The sequence below is a fragment of the Schistocerca gregaria genome, chromosome 4 (assembly GCF_023897955.1).
Source record: "Schistocerca gregaria isolate iqSchGreg1 chromosome 4, iqSchGreg1.2, whole genome shotgun sequence".
NCBI classification, from domain to species: Eukaryota; Metazoa; Arthropoda; class Insecta; order Orthoptera; family Acrididae; genus Schistocerca; species Schistocerca gregaria.
In genome coordinates this window covers 518,730,225-518,746,788 of record NC_064923.1, presented here as the reverse complement: position 1 = coordinate 518,746,788, position 16,564 = coordinate 518,730,225, and the positions used below count along the sequence as shown (strand labels likewise).

General features: G+C 42.2%; 1 protein-coding gene and 1 pseudogene across 1 annotated transcript in view; both read left to right on the top strand.

Annotated features, from left to right (window-relative positions):
* Window positions 1-16,564, top strand: part of LOC126267197 (uncharacterized) — a 237,151-nt gene that overhangs the window by 142,079 nt on the left and 78,508 nt on the right. The gene's annotated exons all lie outside the window — the stretch shown is intronic.
* On the top strand, window positions 14,360-14,476 carry LOC126268376 (5S ribosomal RNA; annotated as a pseudogene).

Here is a 16,564-nt window from a genome sequence, read left to right as displayed (position 1 = left end):
AATGGTTTCAAACAAATTAACGTAACTCTTGTCCTAATTAAAATTAAGAATACATATGTGACAGATTGAGAGACATTGTAGAGACATACATCATATGTGGGTTTGAAATTTTTTACTTACTTTTTGTGGAAGATACAGGCTTTCAAACGATTTTCTATCGCCGGGGGTAGCGATGCGCTGAGGCGGCTGCCTCCAGCCAGTACTTGACGTGACAACGCCGCAACTTCACAGCGCAAACGTCAAGTGACAACTACTTCAAATCAGACTATAGAGGCGGAGGGCTGCAGATACGTAGAAAAAAAGCTTTAAGAGTTTTCACGTAAAAATGTTGGAATCATTACTTTTCAGCACGCCCTCGTAGTCATAGTAAGCAGTTGTCAATATTGTGATACTTCTTTCTGCTGAAAAAAGTAATTTTCGGGACACTGTCGTAACTGCTTAATGAACGAGTAAGTTAGATGGATAGTTGCACGATTTTTTCTTTTATTTTTTATTGGCATTTGGTTTCATGATCATACAACTAACAATAAAGAATAGATATCAACGACAACTGTCGCTTTTCACTATTATCTATGTACAATATTTACTGCAATTATAGCAAAAGCAGAATAATTTTTATAAAACTGGTATGTAGACACTATACTGGGTGATCAAAAAGTCAGTATAAATTTGAAAACTTAATAAACCACGGAATAATGTAGATAGAGAGGTAAAAATTGGCACACATGCTTGGAATGACATGGGGTTTTATTAGAACAAAAAAAAAAAAAAAAAAACACCCCATATTGCTAGACGCGTGAAAGATCTCTTGCGCGCGTCGTTTGGTGATGATCGTGTACTCAGCCGCCACTTTCGTCATGCTTGGCCTCCCAGGTCACCAGACGTCATCCGTGCGATTATTGGCTTTGGGGTTACCTGAAGTCACAAGTGTATTGTGATCGACCGACGTTTCTAGGGATGCTGAATGACAACATCCTACGCCAATGCCTCACAATAACTCCGGACATGCTTTACAGTGCTGTTCACAACATTATTCCTCGACTACAGCTATTGTTGAGGAACGATGGTGGACATATTGAGCATTTCCTGTAAAGAACATCATCTTTGCTTTGTCTTATTTTGTTATGCTAATTATAGATATTCTGATCAGATGAAGCCCCATCTGTCGGACATTTTTTGAACGTTTGTATTTTTTTGGTTCTAACAAAACCCCATGTCATTCCAAGCATGTGTGTCAATTTGTACCCCTCTATCTACATTATTCCGTGATTTATTCAGTTTTCAAATTTTTACTGACTTTTTGATCACCTGGTACTTACCTATGTCCAAAATTTAATTTCAGTTACAACGAAATGTGTATTATTTTCAACTAAATAATTAAGTACAAATGCACTTCAGTTTATGTGTCCGATTTGTCTTCTTATGTACTGGGTAGCTGAGATCGGTCCTCCAGGCAACGCAATTCTTTGTTTCTGCTCTCTGTTCTCTGCTAATGGCTACTCTAGCGTCTAACTGCACTGTGGAGTCCCCTATCGGCAACCACACGAACCGTGAACTTACAATTGGCGCCGAGGTAAACTCATGCTTAAGTTCTCATCCACTGTTTACGTCTTCATCGATGTTTAAGATATAGTCTTTTTGAAACACCCTGTGTATGAAAAGTTATTGAACTATGGTAAGGGAAATTTCGATATTTTGAAGTATTATACGGCGAATTTTTATATTTTGAAGTGTTTAGCGGCGAATTTTGATCAAATCTGAGGCTTTAGAATTATATTGTGTTGCGAGTTATCAAAGGGGTTCTCGAACGCAGCATTCTCCTCACGGGGGCACCAACAAGCGCGTATTTCGTTACTTAACAAAAATGGTTCAAATGGCTCTAAGCACTATGGGACTTAACATCTGAAGTCATCAGTCCCATAGACTTAGAACTACTTAAACCTAACTAACCTGAGGACAACACACACCCATGTCCGACGCAGGATTGGAACCTGCGACCATAGCAGTCGCTCGGTCCCAGACTGCAGCGCCTAGAACCGCACGGCCACTCCGGCCGGCAATCTCAAGCATTCTACTTACTATACTGTAATTTATCTAGAGGGTGATTTTTTATTCTTGGACATTCGTCACACAACTGTTTGATTCTATATCGGCATAGTGTAAATCTAACAACGGCACGTTGTAAAACCTGCCGCCATGTCAGACGTAAAGGAGATCCTACGTCCTCTGCTTAACATAACAGAACTGTTACTACAAGACCACAACAAATAATGGAAAAGCAACTTATTAGGAAATGAGCATGCCAGAGGATAAAATCAAATATTTAACGAGTAAAAATATCGTTGCGTATTGTCATCTCGTTCAGAATTAGCCTTAAAGAACGAAAAGCGCTTAAACGAGAGAATATATTATTTTGAGATAGGAAGCAATCCACGCCACCACATACTCATAAAAGAATGTAATTACTTTTATAACTTGGTATCCCCAGAATATGGAGTTTTATTAACGGTTTCCCCTTGGCCTTAGAACGATCGCAGTCGTTTACTTCAAACTATCAGCTGATTACGGCGATGTAACACTTTCAAGTGCGTACTTATTACATGTACCTCTATCAAGTAAATGCCAACGGCCTTGTCGCAGTGGTAACACCGGTTCCCGTCAGATCAACGAAGTTAAGCCACGTCGGGCTTGGCTACCACTTGGATGGGTGATCGTTCGGATCCGCCGAGCGCTGTTGGCAAATGAAGTGCACTCTGGCCTTGTGAGGTCAATTGAGGAGCTACTCGCTGGAGAAGCTGGCAACGGTCGGGAGAGCGGTGTGCTGACAACATGCCCTCAATTCCCGCAACCAGTGACGCCTTTCGGTTCGAGGATGACACCGCGGTCGGTCGGTACCGTTGGGTGTTCCGTAGCCCGTTCGGGCGGAAAGAGAGTGAGTAAGTTAATTTTAGTACATAACTGCTGTCGTAAGAGACTCGAACGACAACAACATTCCATACACAACAATTTAAAGAACACAGCTGTGGCAGTGGTATACGTACTTGAATATGCGAAAGAAGGTTGGGCTCTTAAATACATCTTCCCTGAGAAAGCATACTTCTGTTTTTAGGACTACATCTGAGTTTACAGTATGCGGATGATGCAAATGGCATGTGTAAGACAACGAACACTTAATTTTGCTTGAACTGAAGCGTGAGATTTATGCCCAGAGGCTAAATTAATAGGTAAGTTTGTGGTAGGGTGTTGGCGGACTTCATAGATAGAAAGACGACAGAGGGGAACTTACCAGACGTTTTGTATTCTTCCTCATGCTCTACTTACGAAATCAAATTGATCCAAAATACTGTCAGACATAGGAAACGTCATGGTCATTTCTTCTGTAGACTGTGACTACATGGTGAATGAGTAGAGTCGTTGGTCAATAGTATGGAAGGGGTCATTCGAAGCGTTTTGAAATGGAACGACCTCGTACATCATTACAAAGTACTGTCCTAGAGTTGGAATGCAGATGAGTTGGAAAATTCCGTGGATATGCAAATTATTGAAGGTGATCACTCTCGTTCTTCTACTTCGTTATCATTAGTCGGTTGTTGGATGTCCTTGCAAAGACAGTGTGATTGAGGAGATGAAGATACTTAAAGAAGGACTTTTTAATTATAACGATCCGTCTTACATGGCACCTTTGAAGACTGGACGAAAAACCCTGATATACCCCCATTTTATTAGGACGAGAATGTTTGAAATATACTCAGTACACTTTCTTGGAATATGTTGCAGACAAGATGCTGTCCAGATCTTCAGATTACAAGACGCTGTCTGCAGCGGATGAAATAATACATTTTTGACTCTTACGTATCAGGAATTTCCCAAAGTTGTTAGTATGTCACTCAAAACATATGTAATTCCGTCAGTCTTTAAATTTTTTAAAATACTATTCCTGCGTAGTTGTACATCTTCAGTAATCACTTGGAAAATAATACAGTTTACATGTTTCACAGTGGCTTTTATGCACTACAGTGCAACCTCATTTATATCCACGAACGTAATAGCTTTTCTAGGCATACATGGTGAAATATGACAAGGAGGCTACAATAGGAAGATTTCTATTTCACGACTAAATAGGTGCAAGGAATAGCAAATTCTCTTTTCATTAACACGATGAAACAATAGAACAAGTTTTAATCTTATCTGTTGACATCTTTGATACTGCAATACATCAAGAAGAGTTTACTTACATTATAAAAAAAATGAAATATCATATCATTGAAATCCACAACTGCCACGTGACCCTTCTCCGGAAAAAATTTTTTTCTCTGCGGCATACTTCTATCCTGCGAGTTATTCTTCATTTCCTCATTTTCTAACGACCACACTTCACTCTTACTCTCAAGCCTTTCTGCGTTTAGATAATATGCGATCCATCAGAAACATTTTTTCTGACAGACAGGTGCTTACAATAATTGACTGTTACAGTGCAGTGTAAAAATTGCCGGTAGAGTCAACGATCATTTCAATAATTGTAAGCAACGTTCACTCCACATTTATTTTGTACGGTTTTTCAGTTTTTTAGTATCGACTACTGCCATCATCGCAGTCAAAATGAATGGAGATAGACGAAATTTGAAAAATTGAAAAGCTGGCTGGTGTGGCAGACCTGTTCTAGGCGCTTCAGTCTGGAACCGCACGACAGCTACGGTCGCAGGTTCGAATCCTGTCTCGGGCATGGATGTGTGTGATGTCCTTAGGTTAGTTAGGTTTAAGTAGTTCTAAGTTCTAGCGTACTGATTAACTCAGATTTTAAGTCCCATAGACCTCAGAGCCATATGAGCCAAAACTGAAAAACATACAATTTCGATACAGAGAGAATATTAGTTTTAAAAAATCATTAACTGTGAATCAATCGAAAATCTTGATAATTGTGTATCTAGGTAGTTCTCCAGTAATTTTCACTTTGCCTGAGTGTCACTATGTGTCACCACAGTTTGTGGCCGTACTCATCATGAAGATTCCGCATTACCATTTTTCAATCACTATGTTCAAATGGTCAAATGTGTGTGAAATCTTATGGGACTAAACTGCTAAGGTCATCAGTCCCTAAGCTTACACACTACTTAACCTAAATTATCCTAAGGACACACACACACACACACACCCACTCCCGTGGGAGGACTTGAACCTCCGCCACGACCAGCCGCACAGCCCATGGCTGCAGCACCCTAGACCGCTCGGCTACTCCCGCGCGGCAGTCACTATGACTATTTCTCGTTGTATCGCATGGATGGAGTCGTTCTCCGAAAATATTCGCCAACAACCCAGCGAATTTATTTTCAAAACCGGAAACTCCTAGATAATCATCACCTTGGTTTCAAAATATTGTTTTTTTGTTTATATATATATATATATATATATATATATATATATATATATATATATATATATACGTTGGGTCTACGACACAAAGCTGCTATAGAGTTTTATATTGCCGCAACAAGTTTACGCTCTTTCGTCAACTGGAAGACACATATTATCAATATGCGAGGGGCGTTCAATAAGCAATGCAATACAATTTTTCCTGAAGGCTGGTTATTTTTATTCAGGATTTCAGTACACCATATTATTCCTCACTATTTTAACTGTAAAAAAAAAGTGTCAAATCGAATTGGACTTAGCTGCTAAGCTCATCAGTCTCTAAGCTTACACACTACTTAACCTAAATTATCCTAAGGACAAACATACACACCCATGCACGAGGGAGGACTCGAACCTCCTCCCGGATCAGCCGCAGAGTCCATGACTGCAGCGCTTAAGACCGCTCGGCTAATCCCGCAAGGCTTTTGCTGTAAAAGCCTTTATTGAAGATAATCTCCGTATAATGCGACTGCCTTAAGCCATCTTACTGGGAGGGCGGGGGGGGGGGGGGGGGAGGAGGAGGAGAAGTTTGACCGCATGATACCACTCTACTGGTCGACATCTAGGCCAACGTCTTGCTGCATTAGTAACATCCCTCCATATACGCACTGCTTCCCGCGGTGCACGATCTTCATTGGGCCAAGAAGATGGAAGTCCACTGCATGGATTGTTGTTATGTTTTCTGTCCGAAGTGATGAACCCATGTTCGCCTGTGAAGATGTTCGACAAACAATGGACACGAGCAAGCGATTCCGCACAGATGATCCTTCATTGGCTTTTATGATCTCCTGTTATGTGGCGAGGAACCTAGAGGGCAGACACCTTTGAGTACCCCAACTGGTGGACGAGTGTGTCAGCACTACCAACAGAGACATGCAGTTGAGAATCGAGATGTTTTATTGAGATTCGTCGACCACCTCGAATAATAGTGGCGGCACGTTTCAACATCGGAGTCACAGCTGTATGCGGCAGGCCGGAGCGTGCGATGTTGAACAGGTTTGCGCTACCTTGTTGCGCTGTTGATAGACGCGTCGCCCAACGACTGATCGTGTTTTTATTCACTGTCCGGTCTCCACAGACATTCTGCAAGCCCCTACGAATATCTGCGATGCTCTTGTTTTCCGCCAAAAGAAGCTCATTGACAGTTCTCTGCTAGAAACGCGCCTCCGTAACAGACGCCATTCTGAAGGCTACGTATAACGCTGCAACCTATCGGAAGTTCATGAAACTATAGAGGCTGAAGCTAGAATATTCCATGATTTCCCAGAACAAATTCTGCAATTCTTCAGCCAAAAATAGTCGAGAAAAAAAGTGTTGTGTTGCTTATTGAATGTCTCTCGTAGGATATACACTCCTGGAAATAGAAAAAAGAACACATTGACACCGGTGTGTCAGACCCACCATACTTGCTCCCGACACTGCGAGAGGGCTGTACAAGCAATGATCACACGCACGGCGCAGCGGACACACCAGGAACCGCGGTGTTGGCCGTTGAATGGCGCTAGCTGCGCAGCATTTGGGCACCGCCGCCGTCAGTGTCAGCCAGTTTGCCGTGGCATACGGAGCTCCATCGCAGTCTTTAACACTGGTAGCATGCCGCGACAGCGTGGACGTGAACCGTATGTGCAGGTGACGGACTTTGAGCGAGGGTGTATAGTGGGCATGCGGGAGGCCGGGTGGACGTACCGCCGAATTGCTCAACACGTGGGGCGTGAGGTCTCCACACTACATCGATGTTGTCGCCAGTGGTCGGCGGAAGGTGCACGTGCCCGTCGACCTGGGACCGGACCGCAGCGACGCACGGATGCACGCCAAGACTGTAGGATCCTACGCAGTGCCGTAGGGGACCGCAACGCCACTTCCCAGCAAATTAGGGACACTGTTGCTCCTGGGGTATCGGCGATGACCATTCGGAACCGTCTCCATGAAGCTGGGCTACGGTCCCGCACACCGTTAGGCCGTCTTCCGCTCACGCCCCAACATCGTGCAGCCCGCCTCCAGTGGTGTCGCGACAGGCGTGAATGGAGGGACGAATGGAGACGTGTCGTCTTCAGCGATTAGAGTCGCTTCTGCCTTGGTGCCAATGATGGTCGTATGCGTGTTTGGTGCCGTGCAGGTGAGTGCCACAATCAGGACTGCATACGACCGGGGCACACAGGGCTAACACCCGGCATCATGGTGTGGGGAGCGATCTCCTACACTGGCCGTACACCTCTGGTGATCGTCGAGGGGACACTGAATAGTGCAAGGTACATCCAAACCGTCATCGAATCCATCGTTCTACCATTCCTAGACCGGCAAGGGAACTTGCTGTTCAAACAGGACAATGCACGTGCGCATGAATCCCGTGCCACCCAACGTGCTCTAGAAGGTGTAAGTCAACTACCTTGGCCAGCAAGATCTCCGGATCTGTCCCCCATTGAGCATGTTTGGGACTGGATGAAGCGTCGTCTCACGCGGTCTGCACGTCCAGCACGAACGCTGGTCCAACTGAGGCGCCAGGTGGAAATGGCATGGCAAGCCGTTCCACAGGACTACATCCAGCATCTCTGCGATCGTCTCCATGGGAGAATAGCAGCCTGCATTGCTGCGAAAGGTGGATATACACTGTACTCGTGCCGACATTGTGCATGCTCTGTTGCCTGTGTCTATGTGCCTGTGGTTCTGTCAGTGTGATCATGTGATGTATCTGACCCCAGGAATGTGTCAATAAAGTTTCCCCTTCCTGGGACAATGAATTCACGGTGTTCTTATTTCAATTTCCAGGAGTGTAGTATTCTTAATTTATCTCGACAACCCAAGTAACATCTTGTCCAGAAGTAAAATGAAAAATGTATGAAACTAACGTTTAGCTATCAAGAGCGTATTAACCAGCATGATTGCCTTTCTTGAAATTTATTTCCTTGCGTAGATCTGATCAGCAGCATGTCTTTTTTAAAATGTACCCCACATTTTTATTCGCTGATTCACTTCCTCTTCTCAAGACCTAATCAGAAACGGGTCACACTGTACCATTTACGAAAACATGACTCTATTAAAAACATAAGACAAAACTGATTTTGGCTCACACTGTGCAGGTACCTGGGTAAAGCAACTGTTCACTTGCTGGAGCTGGCAGTAAACAAATGGCAACACAAGGAAAATGTACAACGTAAAGTCACACAACCAACTTCTGTTTAAGATTGGTGTGAGTACACTGTACACATGAACAGGTCTTGCGAAGAGGTAGTTAAAATATGAGAAGTTATTTAAGAAGGCGTACTGGTGTTCACTTCTTCGTAACGAACAAAGTTACAAGAAAGGTAATCAAGCTGCATGGTGCCCCATGGTAACTGAACAACGTCTGTTTGATATATATTTTTACTGTGCTTATGGAGAAAACTTATCGGCTGATGGCACATGTCCATAATTAAAATGCATGCTAAACATATACTCAGCGCTGTGTATTTACCATACTTTGTAATTTTAGATACCTGGTGTACACCAGTTTGAACTTCGGAGTCTGCCGAGAAAGGATGGCGATAATTTCGAAACTAGGTGCAAAAAAGAAACTTCTACTGCAGCGTTAGGGAAGTATGTGAAAAAAACGTCTTATTTCAGAAGTGTGCAGAACAACCAAAGAAGGTTCATATTGTGTTAATGTTCTTCATCGACAGATGTTTAAAGTGTCGTCACTTGCTCTCAGGCGGTATACAGCAACAGATCTTCATGCATACAACACACAGAAGACATAAGCTTCAGCCGGTTCCGTGAGTCGCATTCTGGTTCACGTTTGCTGTTTTGTCGTTTATCCCACTCGAAAAAAACCGTTACTCTCCCGTCAGTTAGTAGAATTCCAGGAACGCTGAACTATAGATTGCTCGATAGATTGAGTCCCGGTGAAATATGGTACTGGAAGAAGGGAGATGAAAGTTTGACATTATGCCGACGTCGATGTCATTTAGAGATGGAGCACTTGCTCAGATTGGGGAGGGAAAGCAGCTAGTCTCTTTTAAGGGACCATTTCAGCATTCACCATGATTGGAGTTCAATGGCTTAAGGACTTGCAGTATGCTTCCAACTACGGCTAAGATGATAAATTTGGAAGGGGACAAATAGGGAGAGTTGTTTTTTTATTACTCTTCTTTGCTTCTTTGTGTGCGTGCGTGCGTGCGTGCGTGCGTGTGTGTGTGTGTGATTCTATATCACCAAAGACAAAATGGCTACAGTGTATGCGATTTATAAGAAAAGCATTGTCTCACAGATCGTTCATTATCGTCTAATAATCATACTATATAAAAATAAAAAGTAGAGCATGCAAAACTATGGGTTCTGACGATTATTACTGTCTGGAAAGAATACATCCCTTTTGTTGCTTGAGTCTCCATTAGACTTTGAGTATTGTGCACTTATCCATGAGCCACACTTGGGGGAACATTTATGTGTGTCTTGGGCTTACTTAATAGTTCGACTGTAGTTATTTGTTTAAATATTCTGTTTTCTAGAGTCATCTTTTCCTGTATGATCTTCTACTTAATTAATGGATTCTTCTAGAGTTATTCTTACATATATTGTTTTCAAATGCAATATTTTGTCGTGTGGCCTTTATCTGATCTCAGGAACGTTGTTTCAGCTGAGTAAACACAACGGTGAAAATGTTAATGAAGAGACACTGGTTTTGTGTCTCTCTTTTATAAACGTTGGAAACTTACTATGCCTTTAGAGTCCAATTGAGATCTTTGCTTTCCTATAAGTTTTAGAAAATGGATTTCTAATGCAGTTGTGTGCATGAGTATACGTCATTTATGTTAGCACATCGTCGACGGCTTTGGGCAACGGGCCAGTAAGCAGGCGGCAATGAATTACGTAGTGTCAAATCGTGACTCGGACAACTGAAGCGGAAGATATGACAGAAGTGTTAATCGGAAGTTACGTACCAGTAAAGAGAAGTTGAATGAATGCTTTATGGAGTAGTATTATATTACATGTGCGAATCAATGTGGGCGCCAGGATTTCCCAGGACTGGTAAGAAAGAATAAACAAGGGCAAGTGATAAAGATCAAGTGATTATGGGGAACTAAAAGGCACTTAGATGATTTGTTGCGGTAGACTGGAACGGTTAGTCAATACACACTTATCTCTGGGGGATTATCTTTAACATTTAGTTCTAATTTTTTCCGTAAAGCTGTGAGTATACACGAAGATTGATGTTCGATTGATACATTGCTGATGTAAATTCTATAATTAATCATTATGTAGCGGTGTGCAGGGAAATCATTAAAGGCACTGTTTGCTTCTTTTGCTGACTATAAAAGTACTGTTTTTCAGATATCTGAAACGCTGAACGATTAATGGGTGCGTGATAGCCGTGGACATGATGCGCCAGTTTCACATTTAATAGTTAATCAAAAAATGGTTCAAATGGCTCTGAGCACTATGGGACTTAACATCTGTGGTCATCAGTCCCCTAGAACTTAGAACTACTTAAACCTAACTAACCTAAGTACAGCACACACATCCATGCCCGAGGCAGGATTCGAACCTGCGACCGTAGCAGTCGCGCGGTTCCGGACTGAGCGCCTTAACCGCGAGACCACCGCGGCCGGCTAATAGTTAATCAGGGTGGGCTTCTGATCATATAACAAGTTACTTCTGTTCTCAAAGGAGGCAGTGTAGGGTGTTGCGTGAATGGACATGAATCTGCTTTCCTGTAAACATTTTATCTTATATCTCTGTTCTTTTAGATTGAGACTGTTATACGTCTAGCAAAGTAAGGGTGGTTATAATTAAACTTTCTAACCGCTGTAGAAATAACACGACGGGTCAGAATGACGTCAAATTGCAGCGGAATATTCTCGGAGAAGGGGGAAAACTTATAGCAGAAAAAAATAAATACTTACAAAGTGTAGCAGTTGTTGGCGCTGTATGCATCATGATGACTGCATCGACTACAAATGCCAAATGAAACATACAACATCACCTAAGACGTACGTTTGACGCTGTACATGGGTGTACAGTTGTCTTACTGTTAGTTACGTAATCCTATCCACCACAGCAAGGTATTATTACATCGGACGGGAAAACCGCTGTCTAATTGTCCTGAGGCCAAAAACCGTATAAAGAACATGAGTGAAAATCAAATTGCATTAGTAATTTCCGTGTGACTGGCGCAAAACATGTTCAGTGTGCTGTCCACAGTTTTCTGCAACAAGCTGAAATCGATAAACAGCACGTTCCTCAACTGATCGAAGTTTTTCCGCGGTCACGTTCAGAATGTGTTGCGCAATACGTGCCTTCAATGTAGCAATGTTTGCAATCGGAACACTGAACAAAATATTTTTCAGATGGCCCCACAGCCATAAGTCACACGGGTTAAGATCAGGTGCTCGGAACGGCCAGGCTGTAGGGAAATGGCGGCTGATAGTTCTAGCATTTCAGAAATGGTGCTGCAACAGCTGCTTCAATGCTGACTGGTATGTCCAATGTCCGGGCAGTTCTCCGTGCGCTACACGTTTGTACACCACCATTCGTCTTCTCCTGCTTTGCTGTGGCCACTGCTTCCACTGACGTTGAATCAATTCGTTTCTTCGCTCTTCTGTGTACCTGGCGTGTTTATACCAACTTCAATGGGTCGTGCACATGTTTTCATTTACCTACTCTGACACATACAGCGCCATCTGTTGATCAATTTTCACAATATTTTTTTTTCTTCTGTCATACGTTTCCCGCCTTCTCCGATAAGAAAAAAATGGTTCAAATGGCTCTGAGCACTATGGAACTTAACAAATGGTAGAAATGGCTCTGAGCTCTGTGGGACTTAACATCACACATCCATGCCCGAGGCAGGATTCGAACCTGCAACCGTAGCGGGCGCGAGGTTCCAGACTGAAGCGCCTAGAACCGCTCGGCTACTCCGGCCGCCTTCTCCGATAACGTTCCGTTGCTATTTGGCGTCATTCTGACCAGTGATGTCATTTCTACACCGTATATTATATGGGATACATTGTTCCTTGCGTGCATGCAGCAGTGTCTTTTCACCACGTTCCGCTTACCTCTGAATTCCACACTCCGCTAAATAGGACGGCAAGTTGCGCGCTCACAAAGTACTTGTAGTTTCATCAGTGTCAGCTTGTACCTATCACTTCGCCTCTTACCTGACGCAGTCCCAAGTTAAAAACTAGAGAGAATGCGCCACATGTGTCGCCAGGAGTTATTTTTTTATCCTTGGGAAACAGAGCATATATGACACGGCCGTATGAAGAGCATCCTTTTGTGTACGAGTTGAGCTGACAGGAGAAATGTTGCTAGCGGCTCTGAACGCGGCACAGTCGTTGCTTGCTCACTTGCAAAGCCTTTGACTATCTTGCTTTTACGTTCATTATATAGAGTGCTCTCAAATATTTGAGAAATAAAGAAAAAGTCTGTTTTGAAGGAGAGCTCGCGCAGAAAACAGCTTCATCGGTGAGGCGTTGCGTGTGAGATGCACAATAAACGCAGAGAGGAGGCGGCCGATATTGATGTTTGGGAAAAAGCGTTGGGATGCATAATTCGAATAAAAATGTTGGAAAATTGTCCGAACGAGGACAAGGAATGCTGTGTTTTTAGGTTACAGTTGTTGATTTCATCTGTTAAAAAAAAATCTGTTGAGGATGAACTACAAATTTTGGACGAATAGGAAAGAAATTGCAGACGCTATGAAAGCGCATTTGATAACAGATAACATTTCTCTAAACCATCATGGTACTGACCAGATGGCAGTCGCTAACTTTACTATACTGTGATCCCTAATTGGCAACTCAAACTACAAATCGCAGTTCTCCAGGTTGTTAAAGCGCAGACCGTTAGACCTCTGAGAGATTTGAACGTCAATAAAAGCATTCTTTATACGTAGCACTTGAAAATTCCGTTAAAGAAGTATTTCTCTATCTCTGGTTTTAACTTTTCGGGAACGTTTGCCAGATTTTACAGCTTACAGCAAAAAAAAAAAAAAAAAAAAAAATATCCTTTCGTCCAGCATTGCAATATGTACTCTACATGTACTCGTATGTTAAGAAGTAGTAGTAGTTTTATTAATCAGTAGATCACTTTTACAGGGACATGGACGCGTCTTGGTATTACGGAAACAGAAACAACGTAATTGATTAATACAGATATTAACATACTTTTTCGTCAAGTTTGACAAGGATGGAACGGGTAGTCGCCCGTGTAGTAGGAACCGTCACATTTGCTTTAAGTAATTTATGAAAGCACGAAAAGCGTAAATCAGGATGGCTTGATGAAGATTGGAACCTCCACCCTTAAGGAAAAGCCTGTAGGACGCAGAACGCTTAACACAGAAGCTTTGCCAAACTTTTACTGCATACCTGTTTGTTAAAAATAGTTGTACCTCATTCTGTTTATCTATAATGTACAGTACTATTTTATGGAGAAGTAATGTAATAATGTAAAATGCAAGCGCTACCCTGTGCATTCACTTCTAACTCCCTCCACTGCACACACTACACGCACATATCCACATTTATCATACCGTTACACTCACACACTATCAGCTGATGTAAAGGCTGTAGTTGTGACATCCGATTCCATTTTGGATACCACAGCCTGCCATTTGATAGCGTTAAAAACTGAGTCAGCATCCCTCTGTAATAGGCGACGTGTTGAGATTAGACAGAAAATAAGGTATTAATATAATGTAGTGCATAGTTTTCGGGAGAAAGTTTCCAGTGAAGAAAAGAATAGTGTGTAAGTGATACGTGAAATGATAAACGTTTTGTTATCGTTATTATTATTTATAAGTGTTGTATTTTTCACCAAACCTGAACTCTGTGTTGTCTAATCATTCACTGTATGAAATGGATTCATTAACACGTACTTTTAACTGGCTTTTTAAATAAATTTGTTTCAGTAACCTCTTTAATCTCCTTGGGCAATTTATTGTACAATTTTATTCATAGGTAGAAGACACTGTTCTGCCAACGGCCTTGCCGCAGTGATAACACCGGTTCCCGTCAGATCACCGAAGTTAAGCGCTGTGGGGCTGGGCTAGCACTTGGATGGGTGACCATCGGTCTGCCGAGCGCTGTTGGCAAGAAGGGCGCACTCAGCCCTGGTGAGGCAAATTGAGGAGCTACTTGACTGAGAAGTAGCGGCTCCGGTCTCGGAAACTGACACACCGCCGAGAGAGCGGTGTGCTGATGACATGCCCCTCCATATCCGCACTCAGTGACGCCTGTGGGCTGAGGATGACACGGCGGCCGGTCGGCACCGTTGGGCCTTCCAAGGCCTGTTCGGACGGAGCTTATTTTTGGAAAACACTGCTTCGTGTTTTATATTTATTGTTCTCAATTTTCTTAACAGACCTTCACAATGAGGACCATTACTATTTTTGGTCATTATTCCTATGACCCTTTTCTGTAGTTTGAAAACATACATTGTAATAATGGAGACATGGTTTGAGTCACTTAATACTGTAAAGTATGTCGGATGATCTCAAAAAGTCGTAACTAGTTGCAGCAAAGTAAAGTGTGATTTAAAAGCAGCGTTTTGGTGTTGTAAAAAAATGGAGACCATTCACTCTGCAGGACAATCGAACGGTGACGCTGAAAGGGTCATGTATGCAGTAAAGGTTGGCAAAGCTTTTGTGTTGAGCGTTCTGCGTCCTACAGGCTTTTCCAAGCTATTTCAATGTCAAATATAAATTTACTTTCGCTGAGCTAATACTGTTGTATGCACATCGCATCGATTCCCTTTGTGGTGAGGTGAATTACACTTTTGCTTAAAATAACTAGCTGTGTTTCACACTTTTTTCGCCTCAGTTACCCTGTTTCCGACATTTACTTCTCTCATTTTCCCACCAAAGGTCTTTGATCATTTGTAAGCAGTCATCTATAAGTTTTTTGTAATTTTTTTTATTCTGTCGACTATGTTGTTGTTTTCACATATTGAACAACTTATTTTATTTTTATCTTTTTACTAACTGACGGAAATTTAATAAAATGTCGATTATTGTAACTGATTAATTTTTCAAAAAATATTTTTGCAGCTACGATAGATATGTCTAGAGTGACAACAATACATAACGTCGCCTTATAATGAGAACCTACAACCTAAACAAATGAAAACAGTTTTTATTGTATTATTAGGTTAAAAAACTCGGGTAATACATATGTGCTACGCTTTAGTGAAGAAAAGAAATCAGGTTTATTATGAGGTAACTATGATACGTGAGTAAACCAGGCGTAACTTTTCTGAGATACGACCTTTTCCTTATCAGCCGTAAACGAGATACGTATCGATAAAAGGGAACTTATCTAGATAACAATGAAGCAAAAAGACTAATCAAAGGAAATTTGGTTGCAGTCTCATATTGGATGTAGAATGCTCAGATGAACTGGGACAGAGTGGAACATCAAAGGTGCCTTTATTTAAGAACTCATAGAACTTCGGCTAAAGATATTGATAGAAATCAAAGAAAAGCTAAATCAGTAGGTTCGAGTCCTCCCTCAGGCATGGGTGTGTGTGTTGGTCCTTAGGATAATTTAGGTTAAGTAGTGTGTAAGCTTAGGGACTGATGACCTTAGCAGTTAAGTACTATAAGATTTCACGCACATTTGAACAGTTTTAAATCAGTAGAGAAAAAGGAAGAAAGCGAAACGACACAGACTGTGAGGTGATACGAGAACGGTACCGCTACGCACTGGTGTGACGCATCCTAGAACATTTCTCAAATGTTTGGCACCCGTACCAAGCAGGACTGACAGCGGATGAGGAACGGGTACAAATGGTCACAGGTTTATCCGACCTATGGGACAATGTCACGGAGATGCTGAAAGGACTGAAGCAGGACACTTGAGGATAGACACAAACTATACCGAGGAAACCTACTTATAAAGTTTCTAAAACCAATTTCAAGCGACAAATCTAGGAATGTGTTACAGTCCCCTACGTATCACTCCCGTAGCAATCACCCAGACAAGATCAGACTAATCACACCACGCACAGAGGCATTTAAGCTATAATTCGTTTCGCGCGTCAGCTGTGAATGAAATGGGAAAAAGCCCTAATAACTGGTACAATGAGACGTACCCTCTGCCACGCACTATACAGTGGTCTGCGGAGTATAGTCGTAGATGTAGGTATAAATGTAGATTAATAACTGCTAGCAAGCGGAAGGGGA